General features: G+C 35.6%; 1 protein-coding gene across 8 annotated transcripts in view; it reads left to right on the forward strand.

Annotated features, from left to right (window-relative positions):
* The window catches only part of MBD5 (methyl-CpG binding domain protein 5), a 444,593-nt gene that overhangs the window by 291,228 nt on the left and 126,720 nt on the right, over positions 1 to 26,645 (forward strand). For 7 of the 8 annotated variants that reach the window (XM_057317495.1, XM_048214234.2, XM_057317496.1 and 4 more), the window contains one exon: positions 17,473 to 17,591. The exons of the other annotated variant lie outside the window; for it this stretch is intronic. The gene's annotated coding sequence lies outside the window, so the exon portion shown is untranslated. The remainder of the gene's footprint in view (positions 1 to 17,472; positions 17,592 to 26,645) is intronic. 8 annotated transcript variants of the gene reach the window in all.

The following is a 26,645-nucleotide window of genomic DNA, read 5'->3' on the forward strand; positions in this document are numbered from 1 at the left end:
CATTACCTGGGGTATTTTTTGTTTTGTTTTGTTTGATAACTGATAAATCCAGCTGTTTCTAATTCATTTATCTTGTTTCTGATGGAGAATTACTAGCCTTCTCTTACTTTCTTACTTGTTTCAAGAACACCCTTAATCTTGAACTTTTCTATATTCTAAATAAAATTACTTATTTTGGAGAGAGCTTTAAAACTCTGCTTTTATGGCCTGCATCTATCCCTGGGCAAGATCTCTGAGCCACTGCTCTGAAGCTAAGGACAGGGACAGTGGCCCAGTTTTTTAGGAGTGACACCCCTCTTTTATGAGTGGGGCAATTGGTGGAACAGTAGCCTCTGATCTTCTTGGCTTGCCCCTCCTAGTGTGGAAGTTCTACCCTAAAACTGACCTGGGGCAAGGGTGATTTGGGCCACTTGTTCTCAGCCTTCCTCACCTGGAGTAAAACCTCTGCTTTATAAGTAAGGGCTAATTACAGTTACAAAAAGGTTGTTCATTTGCTTTTTGCCCGTAGGACAATTTCTAGAAATTTTAAATGATTGTGTTTTTATAATTTTTCTGGTTTTGATTGTTTCTCTGGTAAGCTCCTTACACCTCATCCATTCCAGAAATGGATCTGGGCCATTAACTTTTGGATCTCATCAACATTTCTCTTCTTCTCAGAAGAATCTTTGTTACGGTGTGATTTATTATTTATCAATCTGTTGGTTTTAGCTCCAAAAATCAGCATCATCATGCCACAGACCACTTTGTACACTACAGGGCAATGAATTACAACACCCCAAATGTCAATAATACATGTTTAGACTTAAAGTCAACATGTGTGAATAGGTGCAACCTAATTTAAGATCATCTGTTTGGGGCGCCTGGGTGGTGCAGTCGTTAAGCATCTGCCTTTGGCTCAGGGCATGATGATCCCAATGTTCTGGGATAGAGCCCCACATCAGGCTCCTCTGCTGGGAGCCTGCTTCTTCCTCTCCCACTCCCCCTGCTTGTGTCCCCTCTCTTGCTGGCTGTCTCTCTCTGTCAAATAAATAGATAAAATATTAAAAAACAAAAGATCATCTGTTTATATAGATGATATTCTGTAGGTCATCTACAAGGAAAGGGAGTAAGTAATTCTGGGTCATAGCCAATCTCAGTTTTTATCATGTTATTGCCTCCATCCATACCAGTGTGACAAAACAGGGATAGGAAAACTTTCTCTTTCTCTGATAGAAGACTATCCCCCAATTAACTCAAACTACACCACTACAGGCAGGGTTCTCCTTCCTTCTACAGCAACCGTTCTTTTCCCAGAGCTTCCCTGGCAAAAGGTGATCTTAACCCATCCTCTGTTTAAAGAACTTTGTCTAAAGTTCAGAATTTTAAGAGTTCCAATATTTGAAAGCTTAACTCCAAAAAGTTGAAGAATTTTAAGAGTTCTTACTTCTCCCCTTCCAATTTCCATTGATGAGTCATGTACTCTCATTCACCTACAAAAACTGGAAAAAACATCTTTTGGTTCTATTGCTTGGCTAAACTTTCAGATACCTACATATAAGGTATATAAAATTTCAGGTTTTTTAAAGAGATTTTATTTATTTATTTTAGAGAGAAAGAGAGCATGGGGGGAGGGCCAGAGGGAGAAGGGGGGAGAATTTCAAGCAGACTCTATGCTGAGTGCAGAGCCTGATGCAGGGCTCAATCTCATGACCCTGAGATCACAACCTAAGCTGAATCCAAGAGTCAGACATTCAAATGACTGCACCACCCAGGTGCCCCTGTAAAATCCCAGTTTTATTCCATTTCCTTAAGAATATTTTTGTCACCTGTTTAATAACTGATGTGCAGTCATTTCCTATTTGTTATATTGTATTTCTCCCACATGCAGGATTAATAGGTTTCTATATTGTTTCATTCCTATTTTCAAAGATGTCTGATGGCCTGTGGAATAAACTTCATAATCTTCCCTGTTTGGCCACAGTGTACCTTTCTTGCCAAACCTCTGATCTTCTGCAGGTGTTCCACTCATACTGGGCTAACAACTTACTACTTTCTCCAAACATACCATTTATTTCACTTGTCCCTGCTTTGACATCAGAAATGCTTAACCAAGTGATTGTAAGAGTCTTCTGATAATTATATGAGGTACCAGAGCCTCAGTCCACTCCTATTGAATCAGAATTCTTGTGTGATGATTTATTTAAAAGCTTCTCAGTAGATTCTAAAGCTACTTAAGAACCATTGTTGTAATCTTTTCTTTCCCTGCAGTGTCCTCCCTATCACTTGCTTTCACTTTGTCTGAAAACGTCTTGCTCAACAAAAGCCAAAAAAGAGAGAGAAGGAAAAAGAAAATAAGAGAGAGAGAGCAAGAGATCCAACTAAAATACTACTTTCCTGAAAAATTTTCCTCATTTCTATCTCCATTTTTAATCTAGTGGATATTTGTTGTTGTTCTTGGTGAATTAGTATCAGAGCCCTCTTTCTGTATTTAGGGGGTCCCTTAGCTTCTGAATTAAAGAGAGTTCCTACCTTAGAGGCTCAAAATGTCAACTAGTTACTTTTCCAGCCTCCCTCACACATTGAGCAGGAGTCTATAAGCAAGAGTCTGCCAATTCAGGCATATACACCACAGTCTTTGAAGCGAAAACTAGAGACATGAGAAAACAGGCCATAGACTCCATTTTTAGAGAAGGTAAACATGTAGCAGTGGACAGCTACTTCCAATTTCCAAATACAATAGGAAAGTTATTCTTGTGGCAGCATCTAGCTTGCAGCTTCCAAAAAGGAGCATTATACACTGTGGCCCCTTTTTCTGGCCTGGTAGCCGCCGAAGCTGATTCTATAGCTTCCTGGAGAATTCTGTGAGGTCCTCTATCTTTTAATAAATTTATTTTCTGCTGAAATTACATCAAGTTGGTTTCTATCACAGGTAACTGGGATACAGAGACATCTAATAAAATAATCACCTTTCTATAACCCCCACAGTACTTCATTCACAGGCCAAATGGGAATAAATCATACTGTCTTATTGTTAATTGCCGGTAGAATATGGGTTAACTGTCAAAAGGGAAGGAAAGAACATTCTAGGCATAAGGCCTAGCAGGAAGCCATGTGGCTTGAAGCAACATAGAGAATACCAGGACCTGAAGGGACCCTTTGCCTAAAAGATAGATAAAGTGAACTAATTAGTGAGAGGTGTCAGTGAATAGAAAGCTGTTAGAGGAATTAAATAACTGGATCACAGTAGCCCTACAAGACCATCTGAAGACATTTTCATTGTTATTAAGTTCAGTAACAGTGTAAAGCTATTGAGGTTTTTTAAATGGCAAATGTTATGCTCAGATTTGTATTTTGAAAAAACCTCCTCTGTGGCATGAATAATAAATTGGAGGTGGGGAAATGCTGGTGATTTTACTTGGATTTGAGTTTTGCTCATAATATTTAGAGGTCTATAAAAATTGTTCTAAGCTGATCAGTGCGTTCTGGCCATGTCCTCCTACTCATCCTAAGTTTTTTCTGTTGGGACATTTCAAGGTGAAGACCTCTCCTCTCATCTTTCAGTCCTTTAACCTTTGAAGCTAAGACGCAGAACAGGCTAGGGCAATATTTTTTTCCATGTATCTTACTGTTATTAGAAACAGTTGCTAATGAACAGACTGTAATTTTTATCAAGTCCATTTAATTTCACATGGATCTATAACTCATATTGGATTCTTTTGATATCTAGGTATTTAAGCAGTTCCGGGTTTGTTTGTTTATTTGTTTAAAGAGTTGGAGTAGCTTTTATCTTATTCTTTCAAAACTAAGACTGCAAACCAAAAAAGGACATACCACACCAAAACATATGCTAATAGTGTGTCTTTATAGTATTATAGATATATTATATATACATATTAATGTCTTTATCTCAAGAGCTATTTCAAAAGAAAATTTAAGTTTTGAAGATGCTATTTGTATTTTTATTTGGTTTCAGAGAGTCAGATAATGATTGCAGATGGCCAGGTTGCTGATGGCCAGCCAAATAATTAGAGCTGCCACTGACTGATTTTTATAAGTATGACCTTCTGAATTTTAGTAAATCCCCCAAATCATTACAAAAGGCATCCAGTGGTAAAGCAGGCAATTTGGTTTTTCATTCATTAGTATAGTCAAAGGCCTTTAATTTCTGAATTCCAGAAAATCTTTCTAAGCATACTTTAAAAAAAGCAATATCCCAAACAAAGACAAGGCATGTGGTGGCTCATATATGCAAAGTTGGTAGGGACAAGACCCGAAGGCCACCCGTGGGACCAGCCTGCTTACCACAACAGCACAGCAGGGGCAAGGACAGGAATCAGTTTCAAGGCAAGGACAAGAGTTTTCCAAATTCCAGACTGTTATTTTATATGAGTGGTTTGTTGATCTTATTTGTCCACATTATTTCTTGGTTATTTTAACTAACAAACGAAGAAGATTGTGGATTTTGATTAAGAAAATAAATGTATATATTCTTTGTCCAAAGTGTATTTGAGGAAATTTAGGTTGAACCATATGAAATTGTCATTTCTGCTAGTCAAAAATGATTGATATGGACAATTTCATTTGGTTCAACCTAATAAAACCTATCAATGCACTGTGACATACCATAACATACAGCATATCATTGAGTTTGCTCATTCTGAATAGATGTGAATACATTTTTTCTCTGTTTTGTATCAACAATTAATTTTTACAGAAAATATTTACTTTTTCAAATAAATATAATCTTATTAGGTGCCAGAAACACTTACTATGGACATTTTAAAAACAGATTATCAAATTCAAAAGAGACTTTTAACTGTAAAGAAGGAACAACATGCTACAAATATACTGGTGAACTGACTCAGCCTATAATGTTTTTCATGCCCTCTTGGTTGAGATTCTAGAATCCAGGGATTTTCCAGAGCCATCACAGAATTAGATAATATATACTTATACTGTAGCTCTCCCTAATTCCTAGGAACTGAAAGTCTCAGGAAAGATGGAGGCCACTATAAATAGTTTTTAAAATAATAATAATATATTTATAGCAGATAACACTTAAATAGTGTTTACTGTGCCAGGCACTATTTTAAATGCTTTACATATATTAACTCATTTGAACCTCACAGCACTCTAATGAAGTAGCTGATAGCAAGTATCATTATCCCCATTATACAAATGAGGAAATAGAGATACAGAACAATTAAACAATTTGTATAAAGTCACACAACAAGTAAGTGCCTGAGCCAAAATTTAAACCCAAGCATTCTGGCTCCAGAGTTGCTACTTAACCAATAATAAACTGCCTCTCAGTATAAAGAAGGTCTAGTATCACTGAATCAATTTTAACACTGCAACACTGTTGCAATATTGGTTGAAACACTAAGTTCTTTAATGGAGCTTTCATGTTTCTTTCCATTCCGATAGCTGCCATTCCAGATTGTTGCAGTAGTTCTCTAGCTAGGATACAGATTTCTAAACTTCTCCCCATTCTGGGCCAGCCAGCATCCTACTGCTAGATTAATATAAATAAATCATCACTTTAATCATGTCACTACCTTGCTCAAATCCCTTTCGTGACTCCACTGCCAGGAAAGGATGTAAAGAAGCATGGATCTGGTAGTATAAATTGAAAGCCCTTTACCACAAGCTCAACATTTCTTTGAAGTTTTTTGTTTATTTTAAAAATACACACAAATTTTATATCCCACTCCATAATACATGTTTGTTTTAATATAAAAATAATCTTTAGAATTAGATATCACATAATAACTTAATTCTAGATTTTCAAAGAAAATTGATGAGTCAGAAAGATGCTTCTGTGTACCATGGTCTTTCTAGTGTCACATAAAGTACACATACTCCTGTTTGAAGAGCCTGGGCGTACAGGATAGATTTTGGGTGGCTTGCCACATATTTAAGAGCCAATTATCTGGTCCCATTCCAACTTTCCCATCTTATAGCTTGCTATTTCCCTGCATTAATTCTCTGATAAATCCATCCACCTAATCATCCAGTTATTTACCACATACTCACTATGTACCAGGCACTGCCTCCTAAAGATGTCTTGTACTATATACCACCTGTATATTTTAGCTTTTGTTTTTCTCCCTGCTTGGAATACCTCCACACCTCATTTCTATTTAAGTGCTAATCCTTGAAGACCTAATTCAGATAGCTTTTCCTGACTATCCCAGTCAGGAATCTGAATTCCTGTAAGACTTACTTAATGCTTATTGTATAAAAGACTTTTATATTTGTATGACTAGATCTTACACATAAATTTTTTAAGTAAGAGTTCAACATGCAGAGGAGCAAAAAAAGGACACAGGCAGAGGAATATGAAATAGCACAGGGCATTCTTGTAAATGCTAGGTTGTTTCAAATAGCTGAAATGTAGAACATACACTGGTAATGTAAAAAAAGTAGGGACCAGATCATGAAGGGATATATAACACATGCTAAGAAATGGACATCCCACCCATCCCAGCTCCCACTGTAATTAACGGGAAACCAGCAAAGAATTCAGGAAGGTGGTAATTTATTATTTTGGTCATAATGAACTTTGATGTAAATTCTATAGTTTTTAATATTCTTCATTTTCTTAGATCTTATTTTTATTTTACGTCTACATAAAATTATGATCATGTCGTTATGAAGTCTTTTTTTAACTTAACCCACTGTATGTCTTCCCTGTATTCAATGGATACACACTTAGAGAGACAGGAATTTTGTTCATTCGTTTAAAAAATGGGATCTCATACACACACACACACACACACACACACACACATATACACACAGCCCCGCACTTTGCATTTTTTCAGTCTACAGTACTTTGGAGAAATAGCTCTAATTTTTTTAATGACTGTAATGTATAGTATGGATGTACCAAAATTTAATCAACTATTCCTCTGTTTATGGACATTCACATTGTTTCCATTTTCTTGATATTTTTAAGGTATTATATCTAAGTCAAACTTTATGTTTATTTCACTAAGTTTCACTGTAGTCTTGATCAATCTATCATGTACTATTAAATATTTCAGGTAGGTTTGGGTATAAGACAAAAGTAAACTTATGTTGATAATCTTATTTATTATGATCCTATCTCGTATCCTCTGTTGCTACCAAATTAGTGGATATTTAGGAGTTGTTCCTGTAGTAATACAGCATCAAAAGGCTTGAAACAGATCCATCTGATGACTCAAATTTAAAGTATTGTGATAACATACATATTAAACATAGGGAAATTACAATAGTATTTTCCAAACTGAGATGTTAATAGGAATTTCGAAAGGATTCCATGGTCAAATTATTTGGGAAAATGCAGTAGATTGAACTGGGCTCTGCAAGCATGCACTACATTTCTCTGAGTGTATTATTCCTTGAAATACCATTTAATAAACAGTGCCCTACATTATTCTTAAACAGTATAGACAGTTGAATTGTGTTCAGTCATGTGGTAGATTCTCAACGGCCATTTTCATGGCACCTGTATTGGCCCCGAAGTTGTACAGGTATGGGAAAACAAACCCACTCAGATTGCTACTAACTTGTCTTGGTGTTTCTCCCACTATTCCTCTTCATACCTTTAATACATCTATCATTCAACCACAAAAGCTTAGAATTCCAATGATACTAGATTATGAAAAGTTTTAAAGCATCCCCAGTACTTCTTTACTTTCATGCTTTTGCAAACCTTTCCTGTTCCATCTATCTATAATCCTCTCTTTCTTCTTATATTTCTCTATATTGAGATCTCAATTTTCTTTAAATGCTACTTTTTTTTTGAAGATTTCCAAGCTCTCCAGTGAAAATTGAACGATTCCTTGTTTCGTTTTTTCATACCACTTTGCATTTCTTTCAGTGATAATACGTTTAACTTCCTGCCTTATGATTCAAAAGTTTGTTGTGCATGTGTGTTGTATTAGACATTGTGCTATGACCTCTAGTCCTTACTGTGGCGGAGCTCATAGGCTAGCTGAGGGGGCAAATACATAAACAGATTTATACAATTTAATGTGATAAGTATTTATAAAGGTACACAATGGTAGTGGGAATAGGGTACACATGAGAAAATATGGACTAAAATGTTTAAATGGAAATAAACGTATACAACTAAGATTTTAACTTCATTTAGATGAGTCCAGTCTGGAATTAAGTGAAGTAGATGTTGTAGTGGTTATTGTACATGACTTCTTCTATTACCTTATAAGTGCCTTGAGGACCTGGCCTTGTATTCTATTTATTTCTCATTGTACCTAGCACTACTACGGATACATAGAATACATTCAATAAATGTTTGTTAAATTGAATTAATTTCCAGGAGTTGCTCATTTTTAAAAAAAACTTTATTGCACAGTCTGATTATGCCTGCATAGTTGACTAATTTATTCCTAATTTAAGATCTAATTGTAGGGAAGGTGACAAACACAAAATTTTTAAATCTAGATTATTATTTGACTCTTTCTCAGTAGAACTTTTGAAACCGTGGATTTATTCCATGGGCACTGCCTTCACACAAAATATTTATGGAATTGCTTTTGTTCTGTGACACACTATTTTGAATATACGCACTAGTTTCATCTGAATTCTGAAACCAAATAAATGTCATCTCCAACTAAGTTTAGTGGGTCAAAAGTTATGTATGCCTTTTTGGGTTAAAAACAAGCGATCTTGTGTGGTGCAAAGCTAATTGTAAAGGCAATTACAAAACAGAAATTCCAAAAATACTTTGAACAATTCCAGCATTTCTGGGCTAGCCTTATAACTTCCCAAAGTAGCCATTTTGAAAGACAAAACTGATCTAAAGTATATTTATTCAAATACCAGACTCTTCATAGGCCCAATTTGTAACTCTGGTTTCTTAAGAAGAGTTATTGGTTTAACTGACTGGAATTTAAGCATTTTATTATCTTCTGACTAATAAATAGTCTCATACTATTTGGAATTGGTAAGAAACTTTTACCAGTGACACTGATATTATAACTTATTTTTAACTAGAGAATATCATTCTTACCTCATCATTTTAGTTCTGTAAAAATGCGATTATAGCTCAGTTTTTTCATTTTTTATTAGATATTTTTCCTCATAAGAAAATGTGTACATTCACGCTCATGATTTTCTCATCATTATATTCATTGTTGTCATCAGGTAATGATAATGGAGGGTGAGACCAAAATCACCCTCATTACCTGATAAGCTGATCCTTTAACTAAAGGAACCTAATCTGGAACAAGACCAAGGACATATCAGATGGAGCAAATACTTTAAACAGCATTTATTTCAACTGCACTTATTCAGTTTCTGAGAAATGAAACAGGAATTGAGCTACAGTTTACTTTTGCTTTAGCCAGAAAAAAAAGAATTGCCAGTCAAATTAATCCTATAGACGTGAAGAGATAGATCTATTTAAGAAAACAAACGCCTTTATAAAGCCTTTGAGCTCATTTGAAATATCCATTTATTTCCAATTTTTACTCTAACTTCAAAGTATTTTATTTTACAGGTTAATAAAATCAGCTTTTATAGGAAATAGTTACCATTTTTCAATTTCCCTTTAGTGTTTTTTAATAAATAATAAAAACAATTATAAAGTATTCCAGACTTAACTAATTATCTGATAAAATTCAGTTTTAAGAAACTACTACAGAATACATATTTTCAAAGGGATTCCCACAGGTTTATGGAGCATACAACCATAAATATCAAAGGGTAAAAGAGAGATTTGGGAGTTAAGTTCGATGAATAAGGAAGCCATTTGAGCTGCTGTCACATGCATGACCTGGAATGATTTGAACAATTGCCTATTCTTATGTTTTCGTACAAAATATATATTCACAAATAATATCCAACACATCCAGACTTTAAATAGGGTACTTTGGTTTTTGTGAAAATCTTTTGCAAGACCATTGCAAGACAGAGTTTGCTTTGTGAAGAAGTTGGGCTTATGTTATTAAAAACTGTGGTAATAGCAGTTAATATTTGTATACTGCTTTATGTTTACCAAATTTTTAATTTATTTATCATTTTGGTTGATCCTAGAAATAGTGAAGATAATACTTATAAGGTAGGTTGGAGTTAGGACTCATTTGGTTGCAATGAAGAACATTCTCCCTCTCTGCCCACTCCCTCCCATCACACATTCACACACACACTGGCTTAGACAAGAACAGGGTATTTTGGCTCATAGCATGGAATGGTCTTCAGCTAGGCTAATTTGGAGCTGAACTGGCTCCAGTATCAGCTCCACACTTGGTGACACTGAGAGTTTTGAGTGTCACTGGTCCTCATTTGGTTAAGTGCTCATCCTTGAACACGTAACTCTGGACAGGGGATAGGGTAATATGCTGACTCGCTTCGCCAGTTAGACCCTCCTCCAGAGCTGGGAAATGGGTGAGTTGTCCAAGGGAAAAACAGGATACAGTTACCAGAAGTAGCAGGAAAACGTGGTAGGGAGACAAGCATCAAATGTCCTTTCGAAACATCAGGTATTTTCACATCCACTTTGCAGGCGAGAAAAGCAATACTCTGAAAGGTTAAATAACCTACCCAAACATAGGTCTTCTGGCTACCAATCCTGCTCCTAGCTGCTGTAAAAGAAAGGGAAAGAAGTTTGGATAAGAAAAGAGAGGTCGTTCCAGGTATGACATTTATTTCTAGTCTATGTTTCAAAGTAGACCAGACATGGTTGATTTTAGGCTAATAATTGAGTCTGATTTCTGCGGGGTAGATGAACAAGACATACATGGGGGATACATTGTCCCAAAGTCCCTGGAAGGGAGTGGAAGGAGGTACAGTGGATGTGATCCTTACAATCCAGAGTTAGGAATTTGGAATTAAAATTAAAATAACAAACATTTATTAACTCTTCATTATGTCTCAGGCTCTGTGCTAAGCACTGCTCCTGTGTCAATTAACACTCACAACATATTATGAAGTAAGGATTTTACACTTAAGAAATCTTAAGCAAAAAGAGGTTTAATATCTTGTCCAAGATTATATAACTAAAAAAGAGGTAGGACCTAGAAAGTCTAGGACCTTGTACAGTGCCTGTTTTTGTTTTTCATTGTTGCCAGCTAAAGCAGCGATGGTTTAGATGCCTACCATGGGCTGGCTGCCAAAGCAGATGTTTGTCTACCTCAACATTTTTTTCCCAGAAACTTACCCCATAAGGCTATATAATAAAACAGTTCATCTAGAGGACACTTAAGAATTTATAAATGCCGGGGCACCTGGGTGGCATAGCGGTTAAGCATCTGCCTTCGGCTCAGGGCGTGATCCCGACGTTGTGGGATTGAGCCCCACATCAGGCTCCTCTGCTGGGAGCCTGCTTCTTCCTCTCCCACTCCCCCTGCTTGTGTTCCCTCTCTCGCTGGCTGTCTCTCTCTCTGTCGAATAAATAAATAAAATCTTAAAAAAAAAAAGAATTTATAAATGCCTACTAAGTTTCCACAGATCATTGTTAATGGCAATCTTATGCTGTTTTTTGTTTGGTTTTGTATTTATCAAAATTACACATGGACATGGTTTAAAAAATCAAGTAGTCCTCTGAGACTTGAAAAAAAACAGCAGCAGTCCCGTGCTCTACAAACCTTCCACCATTTTTCTAATTCCCAGAAGCAATCATTTTCAGTTCATTTTTAGCTGTTTCTTTTTATATTTATGAAAAAGAATATCTCTAAATAATATGATTATTTCTAGTTTTTTATTTTTTTTCAGCTTTGCATATAATCTATTAATTTCTCACTATGGAAGCTGTAGAGTTAAATCCAAATGCATCATCTTCTCAATATAGTTTTATCATGATTTTGATGTTTAACATTCAAATAAGCACATTTTATAACTATATAAAATTAATTTATGGCTGAACCAATCTTGTTTCTGATTCTCTGTTTTCCCTAAAATTAATAATTGTCTTGTTTTTCGTTTGCTTGGTCCTATGTACTTGTTTCTGATTCAGCTACAACCTCTGTCCCACATAGCACAGATTACTTTTCATTATCACCTTGGGGCTTCTTTTGTTCCTGTTTTGAGTTGAAATTCCTGTTTTTAATGTCTTCTCCTTCTTCATTTACTCTCATTTACATGGAGCACATGTATAATAGCTTTGATCTTGTCTCTCTGAAAATGTCTTTCAGCTTTACTGATATTTGATTGATATTGTGGCTAAGTACAGAATTCTGGTTTGGAATTTATTTTCTTTCAAAGTTTTTATGGTCTGTCTCCATTGTCTTTTAGTTTCCAGTGTTGAAAAGCTGAAAGACATTCTACTTTCTGTTTTATATATTTTTCCTTTCTGGAAACTTTTATGATTTTCTATTTGTCGCAGAGTTCTGAAATTTTGTTATGATGTGCCCTGTAGGGGACCTATTTTCATTAATTCGGCTAAGCACCCCGTGAGCCCTTTTAATCTAGAAATTCGTGTTCTTTAATTCAGGAAAATTTTCATGTGTTATTTCTTAGATAATGTTTTTTTCTGTTTTCTTTTCTCTTTCTCTGTTATTTGATGTTGAACCTCCTTTGATTGGTCTTCTAATTTTTTTATCCTTTCTCTCCTATGTTCTTTCTCTCAGTCTCTTTACTTGCAGGGGCGTCTTCCAGCCTTCCATTTCTATCATAATTTTGTTTCCCAGCAGCACTTTTCTCATTTTCCTGAATTTTTTTTTTAAGCAATCTGTTTTTGTTTCATGGATGCAGTTCTTCTCTTACCACTTTAAAGATAATTTTTTTTGAGGGGCGCCTGAGTGGCTCAGATGGTTAAGCATCTGCCTTCAGCTCAGGTCATGATCTCCAGGTCCTGGGATCAAGCCCCACGTTGAGCGGGGGGTCCCAGCTCAGCAGGGAGTCTGCTTCTCCCTCTCCCTCTGCCTCTCCCCTTGCTTGTGCTCTCTCTGTCTCTCTCAAATGAATAAATAAATCTTTAAAAAAAAAAGATAACTTTTTTGAAATTCTTTTTTCCTGAACAGTTCTATTTTCTGTTTTTTTGTTTGGTTTTTGTTTGTTTGTTTGTTTGTTTGTTTCAGGTTCCATCTTTCCTATTAGAGGCTTTCCCCAGATGTCTAGCAGTCATTGGCTGTCAATTCATATTTCAGATAGTAAGAAAGGGGGATGCCAGGATAACACATAAGTGGAGCTTAACGGCTGTGAATTCCCTAGATCTGAACATGCTGTTTTGTTCAGGAACCCCCAGTATGATTTCATTGAACACCCATTTTTTTTTATTCCAGTTATATTCACCAAAGGAGAGTCTTCCACTCTCTTGCCTAGAGGCTTTATGATGGGCTACTAGCATTCTGCAAACCCAGTAGTAGAGGACATAAGAATATTTATCATAAAAAACTTCATTGAATTCTGTTCTCAGTAGAATACTCTGCCCTCCAGAATTCTTCAAAATTTCCTAGTTTGGGAATCTTCTGTTGTACACACTCCAAAGAATAAACATTTAGTTTTGTGTCAGGATTAGAGAGGGAGGAGTACTTGTCTAGTTGTGAATGATAGAGAGGGAATGCAAGAGATTAATTCTTAAGCTGATTTCTAACCAGGCTTGCTGTTATTTAACCTGCTTCCAGAAGTTTAGGTGCCACCAATTCCCAAGGTTTTTTTGGAAACTAGTGCAAATAAAATTGCTTCACGGCTTTACCTACTGCTGGCTTAGGATTCTATTTGTTTGAATCTGCTGTCAGTTAGCTATCATCCTTCTGTCTTCTAGCTTCTGAATTTTGGTTACTATCATTCATTCATTCATTTCTCACTCTCCTTTTCTTCCTTGGTTTATGCTTTTTAACAAAAATGTTAATATTGTATTTTAGTATGGTTTTGAAAAGGAATGGAGTTAAAAGTATATGTCCAATCTACCTCTTCAATCAGAAATCAATATTGATTGTTGATTTTATTATCCACTGAGTAGTTTCTTTTTAACATTTGTTAGATTTGAGATAAATACCTTTCTTTAAAAAGACAATTTCTATTTAGAGGAAATGGGAAATAATTATAGCTAATCCCTATACTCAGTCTCAGGGTAGGGATTTAAGAAGATTGCTGTTTATGTTTATATTTTATATTTAAATGCTTTTATTATGACAGAGACCTGCTTCCTTCACGGTATGTGGGGATGTTTATTACTCCATCAGCCTGAAAATAACTAGGAGTCTTATTTTACAGAGCTTGGTCTTGTATAGTAAGGACATACGACATGATCAAACTTTCCAAATCAAAAACTGGGCAACACAGTTTAAACTTTAGAGAAATTAGTAGGTTCACCAACCATGGGCCAAACAATGTGTTATAGTTAATACATACATGTAAAATAATTTTTGATTGTCACATATTTTTTTGAAAATACATGTTGTTTATTGGATAGGTTTGTATTGAGAATATTGAAGAGGGATATATTTTTTATTGAAGTATAATTAACATACAATGTTTTACTAATTTCAGGTGTACAATGTATTGATTCGACAATTCTATACATTACTGAGCGCTCATCATACTATGTTATTACAGTATTAGTGACTGTATTTTCTATGCTGTCATACTGGTTCATAACTGAAGATCCAAGACTCAGGGAAGTTAAGATATTTCCTCAAATTTATACAGCCAGTGGCCACAAAGGTAGAATTTGAAACCAGGATTCATTTAAAAAGCTAATACTTTTTTCGAAGTTAATGTGTATATAAAATCGGCATTATAGGACTGCATTAAAGGGCCACAGAACTTGGGAAGAAGTTAAAGGAAAGTTACTGTGAGAAATCATAACCAGAAAATCACACCATTTATTAGTTGTACATTTTTACACAACCATTTCATTGAATTTGTGTAACAGCCCTATAAGATGGCTATGTAGATTTAAATGTTACAGTTGCTTATCTCAAATGTGTAAAATATAGTTTGCCTATATTTAAAAATTGACTTATCTCACAAACCCCTTTTCCTGGCACTGCCCACCACCACCATTTCCACAGATAAGGAAAAATTAATCTTACCAACTGGTAGTTGCTTGGTTACTTCTAAATTAAAATTGAGTCAATTTAGGCTTTAAACCAAGATTCTTCCCCTTAGCTTAGAAAGATTCTCTCCATCCCTTCTACTCTTCTCCAGGTTCCTTGGGAGACTTATATCCTCCTGGCATCAATGGTCGAGTGTGGGTTTCCATACTCTCCTCTCTGCTTGCTTGTCTCTACTGAGTTATTGCTTGACCCTTGATTGACATTTTGGCCCATGTGCCAGGATCCACAAAGACATAATTCCACTTGCTTGGCCCCTGGACTTCATGTACTGGATCTACTGCCATGATTCTTGCCATGGTCTCCAGTTATAAGGACCGTGCTGTCTTCACCCTGTTTCTTTAAACCCCAGGCTCCTTTGTGTCTGCCAGCTCAGTCTTAGCCACTTTTGCAACCCTCTCGTGGAAGAGGCTTCAGCAACTTTTCAGATGCTCTGTCACAATACCCTGGCATGCTTAGAATCCAAAGATGTCTTCAGACAAATCCTCCCAGGTACATTCCTTAGTTATTGTCTTCAGTACTCTACACTCACACACCTCAATGCTCTTTGCTTCCTGGTGGCCATTTTCTTATTTCCTTTGCATGAGAAAACATCTGTATGTCCTCTTGTATTCTTGTCTATAGTTTTTATGGTATAGCTTTATAATAATAATATAAAATAAAGCAATGGTACTGGAATGATCAATTGAAAAAACATACCATGAAGAAAGCAAGATGTAGAACGGTGTGTATAACCTGCTCCATTTCTGTAAACTCAAGTGTAGATACCACAATGCATTAAACGTTTCTGGAAGAATACATGAAATCTGTTAGCAGAGGTTGCCTTTGAGGAAGTAAAACAGTCTTGTCTGGGGGCAAGACTGGAAGGGAAATTTTCATTGCCCCTTCGTATCTTTCAAATTCTACATCATGAAAATAGCCTAGTAAAAAATAAGTAGAAGATAATTACAAAACACTTATAATTTGGCTTTGTCAACCTGCCAGGCTTCAGATTATCTGATTCTCAGGCACAGACAGAGAGTAGCTCTTTTGGCAAAACTGTCTTTTTTTCCCCGTCTCTGCTTCCAGATGTGCCGCTCTTTCTTATAGGACTTTACTGAAGGGGGCATGAAGCACTAGCAACCTGCTCCAACATTCTTAATTTTTTCCTTCCCTTAGAAGGGAAAATACTTCAGTAGGAAGAGGGCCTGAATCTCAAATATAACAGACACAGTTTAACTATTTTGCTAACTTGCCAGACTTAGATAAAAATGTCCTCAGTACCCTTCACCTGACCTCTTTGGCAAAGCCATGTCTATGTTTTAGGGTTTGTTACTCCCAGGAACTTTTGTTATCTTCAGGTCTATCACACTGAATAGGTATTTAATAAATTGTGATGAATATAAATGCATAAATGAATAATTTTATCTCTAGGTACAAACCATCTAAGTTAATTTTAAATTTATTCACTGATAGAGATTTTGGAGTCTGCATTTTAGATTTCCCAACTGTCCAGTAACTATAGCTGTCTTTTTTTCTCTAATCCAAGATCCAATTAAGGGCTATTCATTGTATTCCATTATCATATCCATTTAATATCCTTTAATCTAGAAAAAATTGCCAGCGTCTTTGTGTCATTGATATTTTTTAAGTCTGGGTCAATGTTTGCAAGATGGCCCTTACTTGAGATTTTTCTGAATTTTTTTTAATTATTAGATTCAGATTAAATATTCTTGGCAAGAATACTTCATTGGTGATGCTGTGCCTTCTCAAGGTATCATATCAAGAGTAAGAAGAAATTGGTAACACAGTAGAAAAGCATATCTTACTACTATGGCTAAAGGTCCAATATGAGTTTTCAATTCTCCTTGCTTTAATTTTATACTAATCAGGTAATGTCTAAGTGGCTCAGTACTTAAATAGACCAGATAGATATTAGTACATAGTATTTTATCCAATGGATATCATTTTGGAAACACAAAAAAATATTCCCTTTTAAATTGATCAGTTTTTCATGAGTTTGTATCAGTTTAAGGGAACTAATAAAATTAAGTTTCTGGCATGCGCAACTGAGGGCCAAGTAGTAATAATAATAATACCTCATAGGATCAAGATGAGAATTACCTGAGATGGTAACAGAAGTAAAATATCACTGATAGTAACGTGGTCTGTGAAGGGTCTCTATTAACATAATCAATCCCACTTTTTATTTTTAAAAACCACATATATAGCAACAGTATCTGGCACTGTTATGAGTACTTTGTGAATATTAGTCTTTATAGTTGGTGAAATCATTATCCTCATTTACAGATGAGGAAACTGAGGTATGGAGAAAATAAGTAACTTTTCCAAGGTCAGAAAGTAGGTGGCAATATTTCCAACTGTTTTCCTATGAGATCCCACTCGAAAACAGGAGCCTATATAGTTCCAAGCTATACTTAAGGATGATTTTTCCTTCAGCTGCTCCTTTAAATAAATGTGTGTGTTTATGTTATTTCTGTTACAGAGAGAAGTACTCCCTTATAGGGACTCATAAAGGCATAGAGCATCTAGAGATTTACTGCCTCCGTTACGCTGCTGGCTCTCACAGCACTTGTTATGTTTTTATCAGTTTCTCTCCAGAAGGTAGGAGTTGTGTTTTCTCTCTATGAATTCTTTATATAATTATAGTTTTCTTGACTGTGAACTTAATTTTTATTAAATATGAAAAGCATCTGATACCTACAGAATAAAATCCCAGATGTCCCCAAACAGTTAAGACATATGAACACATAGCCTTTAAAAAATATTTCAATTGTTGGGGCGCCTGGGTGGCGCAGTCGTTAAGCATCTGCCTTTGGCTCAGGGTGTGATCCCTGCGTTATGGGATCGAGTCCCACGTGGGGCTCCTCCGCTGGGATCCTGCTTCTTCCTCTCCCACTCCCCTGCTGTGTTCCCTCTCTGGCTGGCTAGCTCTCTGTCAAATAAATAAATAAAATCTAAAAAAAAAAAATTTTCAATTGTAAAATTAATAGACGTTTATTGTAAAAAAAAAAAAAAGATAAAACAATACAGAAAAGTATAGTAATCCTACCACCCTGTGATAACTACTCTTTATATTTTGTTGTCTTTCTGAATTTATTGATATATTTGCATATAATACATAATAATTATATAATATCTATGTAATTATTATGATTAGAATTAGGAACAATAGATTATAAATACTCTTTGGCTAGGTTGCTTCTTTTACTTAGCAGTTTATTGCAGTATTTTTCATGTCTGTAAATATCCGCATTTCCATTATTAATGGTTATATAATATTCCAGTTTAAGTATATAACATAAATTATGTAACCACTTTCCAATTATTTAATATATGGGATCTTTCCAGTTTTTTTTTTTTTTCCTGTGTTAAGCATGATTTCAGTGAACATTCTCTTACATACATCTTTGTACTTGTGTCTAATGATTTTTTTAGGACAGTTTCCAAAAGTAAGTGTTGCACAGCCTTAGTTCCTAACCATGCTGTCTGATAAAAGGGTTCCATGGCCTGTAACATAAAGAACCAGATCAATTAATCTCCACCTTGGAGAATACCAATGCATAGTCATATACAATGGTCTTAGTAATCAAACATATTTGACTACAGAATCCTTTCTTAAAATAGCATCTGTCTGCAGGATGTTGATAGTTGGTGAAGTTGTATATGTATGGGGGCAGGGAGCAAATATGGGAATTTGCTGTACTTTCCACTCCATTTTGCTGGGAGCCTAAAACTTCTCTGAAAAAGAAAGTTTATTTTAAAAAGGAAAAGAAAAGTTTTTAAATGCCATTGTATACATTTACACTTAAAATTAAGTTTAGACTTTTATATACACACATACACACAAAATAACATCAGAATATGTCAACATACCACTGAACGCTTTGGAAAATGATGGCTTATAGTATATTCTTAAAAATGGAATTGGTAGATCAAAGGGGAAATACATGGAAAGGCTCTTCCAATTTGCATTTCTACCAACAGTGTATCAGAGTGCCACTTTCTCTGTAGTTCTGTCATTGGTATTTACTATCTTTGTTTTTAAATAAATCTGAAATGAGAAAGGTATATGACATTCTAATTTTCATTTATGAGTGAGATGTATATCCTTGTATATTTTTATTTGTCCATCTATCTCACTTACGCCGCATTCCAGATTTTTCTTGGGGGTCTTTGATGTTTTTTCTTTATTGATAAGGATCCAGAATCATATTAAGGATGTTAACACTACAAATCACCTGTGATACAATTATGTTCTCTTATTTTTTCATTTTTTAATGTTTTGATATGTTTTGCTTTAATTTTATATGCTTCATTTTTGCCATAAAAAATAGCAGTTTTGAGTAAAACTTTACCTATGCCTCTCGAAACATAACAAGTTTTTTTAAATCCTTGGATTAGACAGAACACAGATTTTTATATGTTATATATAATTAGTGTCTGATTCACTTTTAAGGCATCAATTCAAAAGGAAGCAATACCTTCTTAGGGTCTTCTGTGGGGTTTGATAATGAATGTAGTACTTCATCATAAGCAATTAGAAAAATACCCCATGACTACTAAGGCCAGTAGAAGTACAGAATATCATCACATGGGGTTCTTATTCAAAGAAGAAGAGTACAAAAAGCAATTTAGTCTCAACTAGAAACAGAATTGTCAGTACACATTAAAAACAGAGAAGGAAAAAAGTCTGAACCTTAGCTATAGCTAAGTAAAATTATATAAGTTTTTATAGTTAAGAAAGACCTTTAGATTAATAACATCAGATTATTTCATTTTATGAATGAAAAAACAAAAGAGCAGAGAGTTTAACTCAACTTTGTCCAGTCATACAAATTTTTTTTTCTGTTTCATCAGAAGACCTTTATGAAGTAAAGAAAAGGTTCTAAAAATTTTCATTAACAATGACATTTATTACTTACTATGTACCAGGCAATCTACTAAATACTCTAAGTCCACTTATCCTCACAATATACTTTGAGGTAAAAATTATTATTATCCCCTTTATAGAGATAAGGAATCTGACTCTAGTCCAAGCAGTCTGAGACATATAACTCTCATTTTTAATTGCTGTTCTTTAGAGAAGAGACTCTTAAGTGTTAAAATCAGTAAGAAATTAGAGGTCACTATCAACTAAAACAGACAGAATTACTGGAAGAACAGAGAGAGGGTTGCAGTGGTCAATCCTAGAAATAAAGCAAGAGTGGAACATTTTGTCAGAATAGATAGCAAGAAATACTTTTTACAACCTAAGTAAAAAAAAAAAAAAAAGTAAAAGATCTAACCAAAGAAATTTGTGGTATGATTTGACTCTAGCTAATTCCCTGATTTTCAGAGACTGTTGCATCCCTCAATTCATTTTTGCATTTATAAAAAACATTTTGGTTTTTCAAATTAAAAATGGCTTAGGAGAACTGTATTACAAAATTCTAAATTTATAGAACTCTTCTCCATTATCACTGCTTTTCATACCCCCTTTAAATAAGGACTTTACATTTTTAGGTGCATGTATTATGCAATGTAGTCCTTAGGCATTTTTACTATTAAAAGAGCTTTTTTTTTTAAAATAAATTGGTAAAGAAAGCAACATTCAAAACAGATGGACTATTGGCTCTAGGTTTTAATGCTTGCTATAGTTGATCTCTGAAAGTGCACATGAATAAAACAAATAAAATGAAATCATGAAAGAAGAAAGGCTTTTCAAAACTGAATTTGCAAGTTTAGTCCTAAATAGCAATCACAATTTTAGCTGGAGGCTTTTCTGGGGGGTTGTGAATAATGATTAGGTGAGATTATAGGCCCCAGGCAAAGCCTCGGGACTGTGGCACTCCTAGCCAGTCATTTATCCTCAAAAAATGGTCCTCAGGTTGTGCCAGTACTGTTTGAAATGCCAGTGGGAATCAAACCTAAGTCTGTCATTTTATCCCAAGGGTCATCTCAAGAGTCTGAAGCTTAGATGGTAAGATAAATGCTTGCCAAAATGAAAACCTTTGGTAGACTTTTCAGTTACTGTTGCTTTACTATATTTTTACTGCTTTGGGGTATGTATTTTTATTTAGTGGCAGAAGGAATTATGTATAAAAAATTGTAACTCCAAGAAAGTAATATCACTATTGAAAATTGTGTTCAACTCTGTAGAGCATCTATTTAAGGGAGATAGGTGAGATTTCTTTTAAGATAATAAATTCTTCCTCTCATTTTTATTAGATTTTCATAGAAATTTATGTTTGAGAGAATTCGGATTTACTATTTTTTGCTAAAAATGTTCTTCTAGCCTGATCTTATCATGTAAAATTATGAATTGGTGGGTATGGATATTTTGAAAGCCCTGACGTCTTAAATTCATGGATAATTATGTATTTTCAGTAGCCAAAACTTCAGTTCTCTTCTTTCTTTATAGTTATTTGCTCTAACATTTTCCTGAAAACTTGGGACTTAAGTTGTTAAGATGGCATCCACACTCTTTTAAACATATTTACGTAATAGATAGTAAAAGGGAGGAAACTAACAAAACAAAATATTTACCTAGTTCATCCAGTATATGGTATAATAATGATGATGATAATAGTAATAAAAAATAGTATTGTAGTAGTAATAATCTAATGAGGAATAGCTAGGGTTTTTTGGGTTTTTTTTAAGCTGGGCTTTAAATAGGCTTTACTGTTTGTCAAGTACTGTTCTCATTCTAACTCATAACTCCCATTAATATTCCCATTTTTAAAAAGAAGAAACAGTAAGAGATTAAATAGTAGTAAATCTAGGATCAGAAAACTGAACAAGGGTTTGAGAGAGCCACAGTAGAAAATTCTGAGTCCTTCAGGGACTGACATCACTGCATACAAGGTTTTATGCTGGGGATATAGTGCTAAATGAGGTAAATGCAGTTCCTGATTTCATTAAATGCAAATTTACACAATTATTTATATCATTTCCGTATTACGAGGTGATGGGAGAACATGTATCAGAACCTCATATTGTCTGGGAGAATCAGGCAGAGTCCCTGTGAAGCGGGAGAGTGAGGTTCCTGTCTCAGAGTCAAAGAATGAATCTCGAGGACAAAGGAAAGTTAGTAAAGCAATAGAGTTTTATTAAGCAAGGATACAGAGAAAAAGCTCTCAGGAATGAGAGGGGTCCTGATGGGGTTGCCAATGTGGGTCTCCACTGACAGTCTTTTATTTAGAGCTGACCAGGGAGCTTGTGGCCTTATCATTCTTGTGATGTCTTGGTTCGAGTAAGGACTGGTGATAACGTCTTTAATGGCTTACTTCTTCTTTGGGGTCTGGTTATTCCTTGTGGTCACAATGTGACTGCCATAGAAAGACCCCACCTCTAATGGCCAGGGCAGGGTGGTCTAATTTGTTCCCTTATCTCCGGTTTCCTTATGCCTCAGCATTTCTGGGATTTCTGTGAGCCTGATCACGTAGCCCCCTTATCTGTCTCTTCCTACCTAGCCCCATCTGTCCCTTACTCACCTGAAGAAGGGACAATTTAGCTGAGATCCGAGGGATGAGTAGGAATCACAAGGTCAGTAGAACTGGGGAATGGGAGATTCAGGGGCCACACTATGAACTTGGTATTAATACTATGGTATAGTAGTGTTCCATATACTGGGTGAATTAGGTAAATATTTTGTTTTCTTAATTCCCTCCCTTTTATTATCTATTATATAAATACATTTAAAAGAGTTGTGGATGCTATTTTAACAATTTAAGTAGACACTTTTGCTTTTATGGGCCCCTTCCTCCGTAAAAAATATTAAAAATTGTATTTTGTTATTATAATGGTATGGAGATAAATATGTTAATATGGTATATTAAAATATTTTCTTTGACCTAAAAGGGTTGTTTTTCTTATTTTGAAAGAAAGCATTTTCGTGGACCCCTAAGAGTATTGTGGGCCCTAAGCACTTGCGCCTACCGGTCCTAATGAATAAGTCAATCCAGGAGTGTGGGATATTGGGCCAGGAACATTTCAGATGAAAGGAATAGCTTAGACAGAAGCTGAGGTCCTTGCTTGCTCAGGAAACTGAATGGAGGTGTGACTAGAGCAGAGAGTGCGGGGGAGGGGGCATGAGGTGAGGCTGCTGAGACAGGAAGGGCCCTATAGGCCTTGTTTAGGGTTTTGGTATTTATCCTAAGAGTAATGGAAGCTTCCAAAAGGGGTGTGTGTGGGTGTGTGTGTGTGTAAATCAAATTGAGCATATGGTTAAAATCAGTTCTGTAATCCAACTTCTCCCACTTAAGCCTCACTTCTCTTTCTACTTTTCCTTCTGATATCTTCATTTATTCAGATTAAAGTAATTTGCTTTCACCTCAGATTTTTTAATTTATCACTTTTAGGTATCATGTAGTAACATACACATAAATAAAAGAGGCATTACATACTCACTCACTCACTATACCTCTACCTTTTCTCTATCATTCTTCGGGTAGTTTCATTTTTATGTTTGGTTTTGTTGTTGTAACTGTGGATAATAAACTAATACCTTTAGCTTTGGGATTGTCCCCTCTAGTCAGATGAGGATATTAGCGCACCCACCTTCTCCATGGTTCTGCCCTCACTTCTTTCATTTTTGCATTTCTAAAACTGATGCCATTTACATCTACTTTATAACCATAATTAAGTATGTTATTGTGTGAAAAGACCCTTTGCCTTTGCTGCTTCCTCCACCTGGAACCTCCATTCACCCAGATGCATTGCCTGATCCCTCCTTCCATAAATACTCAACCCAAGTGGCAGCTGCTCAGTAGGGCCATTCCTGGCCATCTTACTGGAAAAGCAACTCCCCTACCTGGGATTCTTACTGTATTTCCTTATGTTTTTCTCCACAGCAGTTATTGTTAATACAAATTATATATTTTATTTCACTTAATTTTTGAAGTTATTGACACTCTTCCCATTCTTGACTGTAGCTTCAAGAAGACCAAGAATTATCATCTACTTTATTTTTTTTTTATTTTTTGTTTGTCGTTTTCCCCCTCACCATAATTTCGACAGTTTAAACAGTACCTGATACAGAATCATTTTAATTAATGGCAGGTTGTAGTCCCAAATAGACTTCTTTGGCGTATGTCCTTACTGATGGAATTTTTCAGTTTTCTAAAAATTTCTAATATCCTTTTTTGGGTTTTTTTTTCATTATTTTTTCTTTATCATATTCCCAGTTCCTTCCAACTTGCCATTATATAAAACACTCTGGCGATCTCTCTCTTTTTTTGTCCTTTTCCCGGGGAACTGCTCTTCTGGAGCCTTACATCCTCTGGCTGCACAGCTGTCCTTCTTGGGCTTCCCTTTCCTGTCTTTTCATTGGCACTACAACAGACAACCTACATTTTTCTCTTTTTTAGTGTACATCCACCTTTAATAAAGCATGTCCCTCAGCAACTTTCTATGAAAAAAATATTTGGATGACAAATTTTTTTTTTTAGCTTTCATGTTTAAAATGTTTTTTTATTTTGTTCTCACTAGAGATATATTCATGTTCTAACATCATGAAGTGCAGGTTTGGGGGCAGGGCTCCACTGGGAGGAAAGGGGAGAGATGGGTGTGTGTGCATCAGCATTGGAGAGGGAGAAAACGCATTAGAAGGTGCCATGTTTTGACTGCCTTCTTCACATGAGACACTGTCTAAAAACTGGCATTTTGTGCCACTTCTACTCACTCCTTTTTATAAAAGTCTTAACAGTCATTGTGTTAAAGTTTGTAGGGAAGGCACCACCTTTAAAGAATATGCTGAAGAGAAGCTTTTGCAGCGTTTTTAAAAACTGCTTCCATCTGAATTCTAGTTTCTCTGGAATGCTAGAGCACAAATAATTTTCTCTCCGAACTTGGAAAATGATGGTCCACAGTCTTCTAAAATTCATTAACACCAGCCTGAGACGCAGCTCATCGTTTTTTTGCTTGGCAACTTTTGGGAACCATCTTTGTTTTTCTTGGTGCTTTTCAATTCCTGATGATGTGTCTTGGGGTAAACTTTTTTCTGTTCATATTTTTCTGTTGAATTCAGCGAGCATTTTCATCTGAGGAGTTTCATTCCTTGAAAATTATCTTGTATTATTTCTTTAGCAATTTCTACCCTTTTCTTCTTTATTTTTTCTTCTTCTTTCCTTCTGTAGCTTGTTATTCTATGAAGGGCTACATGGCTGAACATCTAATGTCTCATCTTTTTCTATGATACTTTCTTTTTCAATCTATCCATGCAGTGCTCTCCATTCCTAAAAAGAGATCCGTAGGAGGGTATAAATACAAAATTTTGTTTTTATTTTCCAAGAGCCTTTCATATTTTCTCGGGTTCTTGTTTAATTTAAGTTGAAAAGGGTGGTAATTAAGTACACAGATTCCGGAGCCAGACTGAGTTTGAATCCCAGTTTCCCACACTTAACCTCTGTGATCTTGAGCAATTTTAAGTTCTGTGTCTCTGTCCTAACCTGAAATGGAGATAATGATAGTATGCCTGTCTCAGAGTTCTGAGGATTAAATGAGTTGATAAACCTAAAACACTGAGAACAAAATCTGGAACAGAGTAAGTGTTATACATATTTGCTATTATCACTACTATTATAATTATTGTCATTGTTATTATTTTGCAGATATGATGTCTGCCCACTGTCCCTGAAGATACTAGCTAGAGGTCTTCTTAAAGTTCCTTTTTTTTACTAAATTACCCATTTCCTCCAGTTCAGCTTTTGTTTTCTGTTTGCTTATTTTTATTTCTCTTTTACACAGGAAGCTCTTTTTTTTTTAATACCTGGCAATTCTTGGTTAAGATTCATATTTAACAGTCAGACAATAAACAGCTGATTAGGTGTTTTACATACAAAGACAGCTTTTCCTGATTTCAGGTGTTTAGGGTGATTAGGCCAGAGAACTAGCCTTTGCAGTGGGGCATCTCATAAATGCCAGATTCTAAAGCTATTCTTTGCTCTGGGATTGATTTCCTCCAAGAAGAACCCTTTGATTGTTGCTTTAGGAATGCCTTCCTTCAGGGGCGCCTGGGTGTCTCAGTGGGTTAAGGGTCTCCCTTCAGATCAGGTCATGATCTCGGGGTCCTGGAATGGAGCCCCACATCAGGCTCCCTGCTCAGCGGGGAATCTGCTTCTCCCTCTGCCTGCTTTGCCTGCCATTCCCCTTGCTTGTGCGCTTGCTCGCTCGCTCGCTCTCTCTCTGTCAAATAAATAAGTAAAAACCTTAAAAAAAAAAAAAAAAAAGAATGCCTTCCTTCAGTGGATATGGATGCCAACTGTTCCTTATACAAACGTTCAGTTAATCTCCATTTTCAGCCCCACCTCTCTCTCCTGTTCTCACTGTCCTCTTACCAGGCATCTGTGAGATTCACCCTCTGACTCTCCCTGCGATTCTACAGATCCACGGGTCCTATCTTAGCTTTTGCCACTCCTTGTCTACCAGGCTGTGGTTTCTTGTGTGCCAAGGCTACAGTTTTTCTCTGTTTCCTAGCTCACATTAATTTTTTTGGAATTTCTCATCTATCGATGGCCCATCCATTGTGGTGTTATTTATTTTTTATTCCTGTACTATTATTTTCATAGGTCTTAAGTAAAAACATGTATGGTCTACTTACTGTCTTTGGAAGTCCTTGCAAATTTCTAATCAGAGAAATGACCAAATCAAATGTCATTTTAAAAAGATCGGCTCTAG

Source organism: Ursus arctos, unplaced genomic scaffold (genome assembly GCF_023065955.2).
Source record: "Ursus arctos isolate Adak ecotype North America unplaced genomic scaffold, UrsArc2.0 scaffold_1, whole genome shotgun sequence".
NCBI lineage: Eukaryota > Metazoa > Chordata > Mammalia > Carnivora > Ursidae > Ursus > Ursus arctos.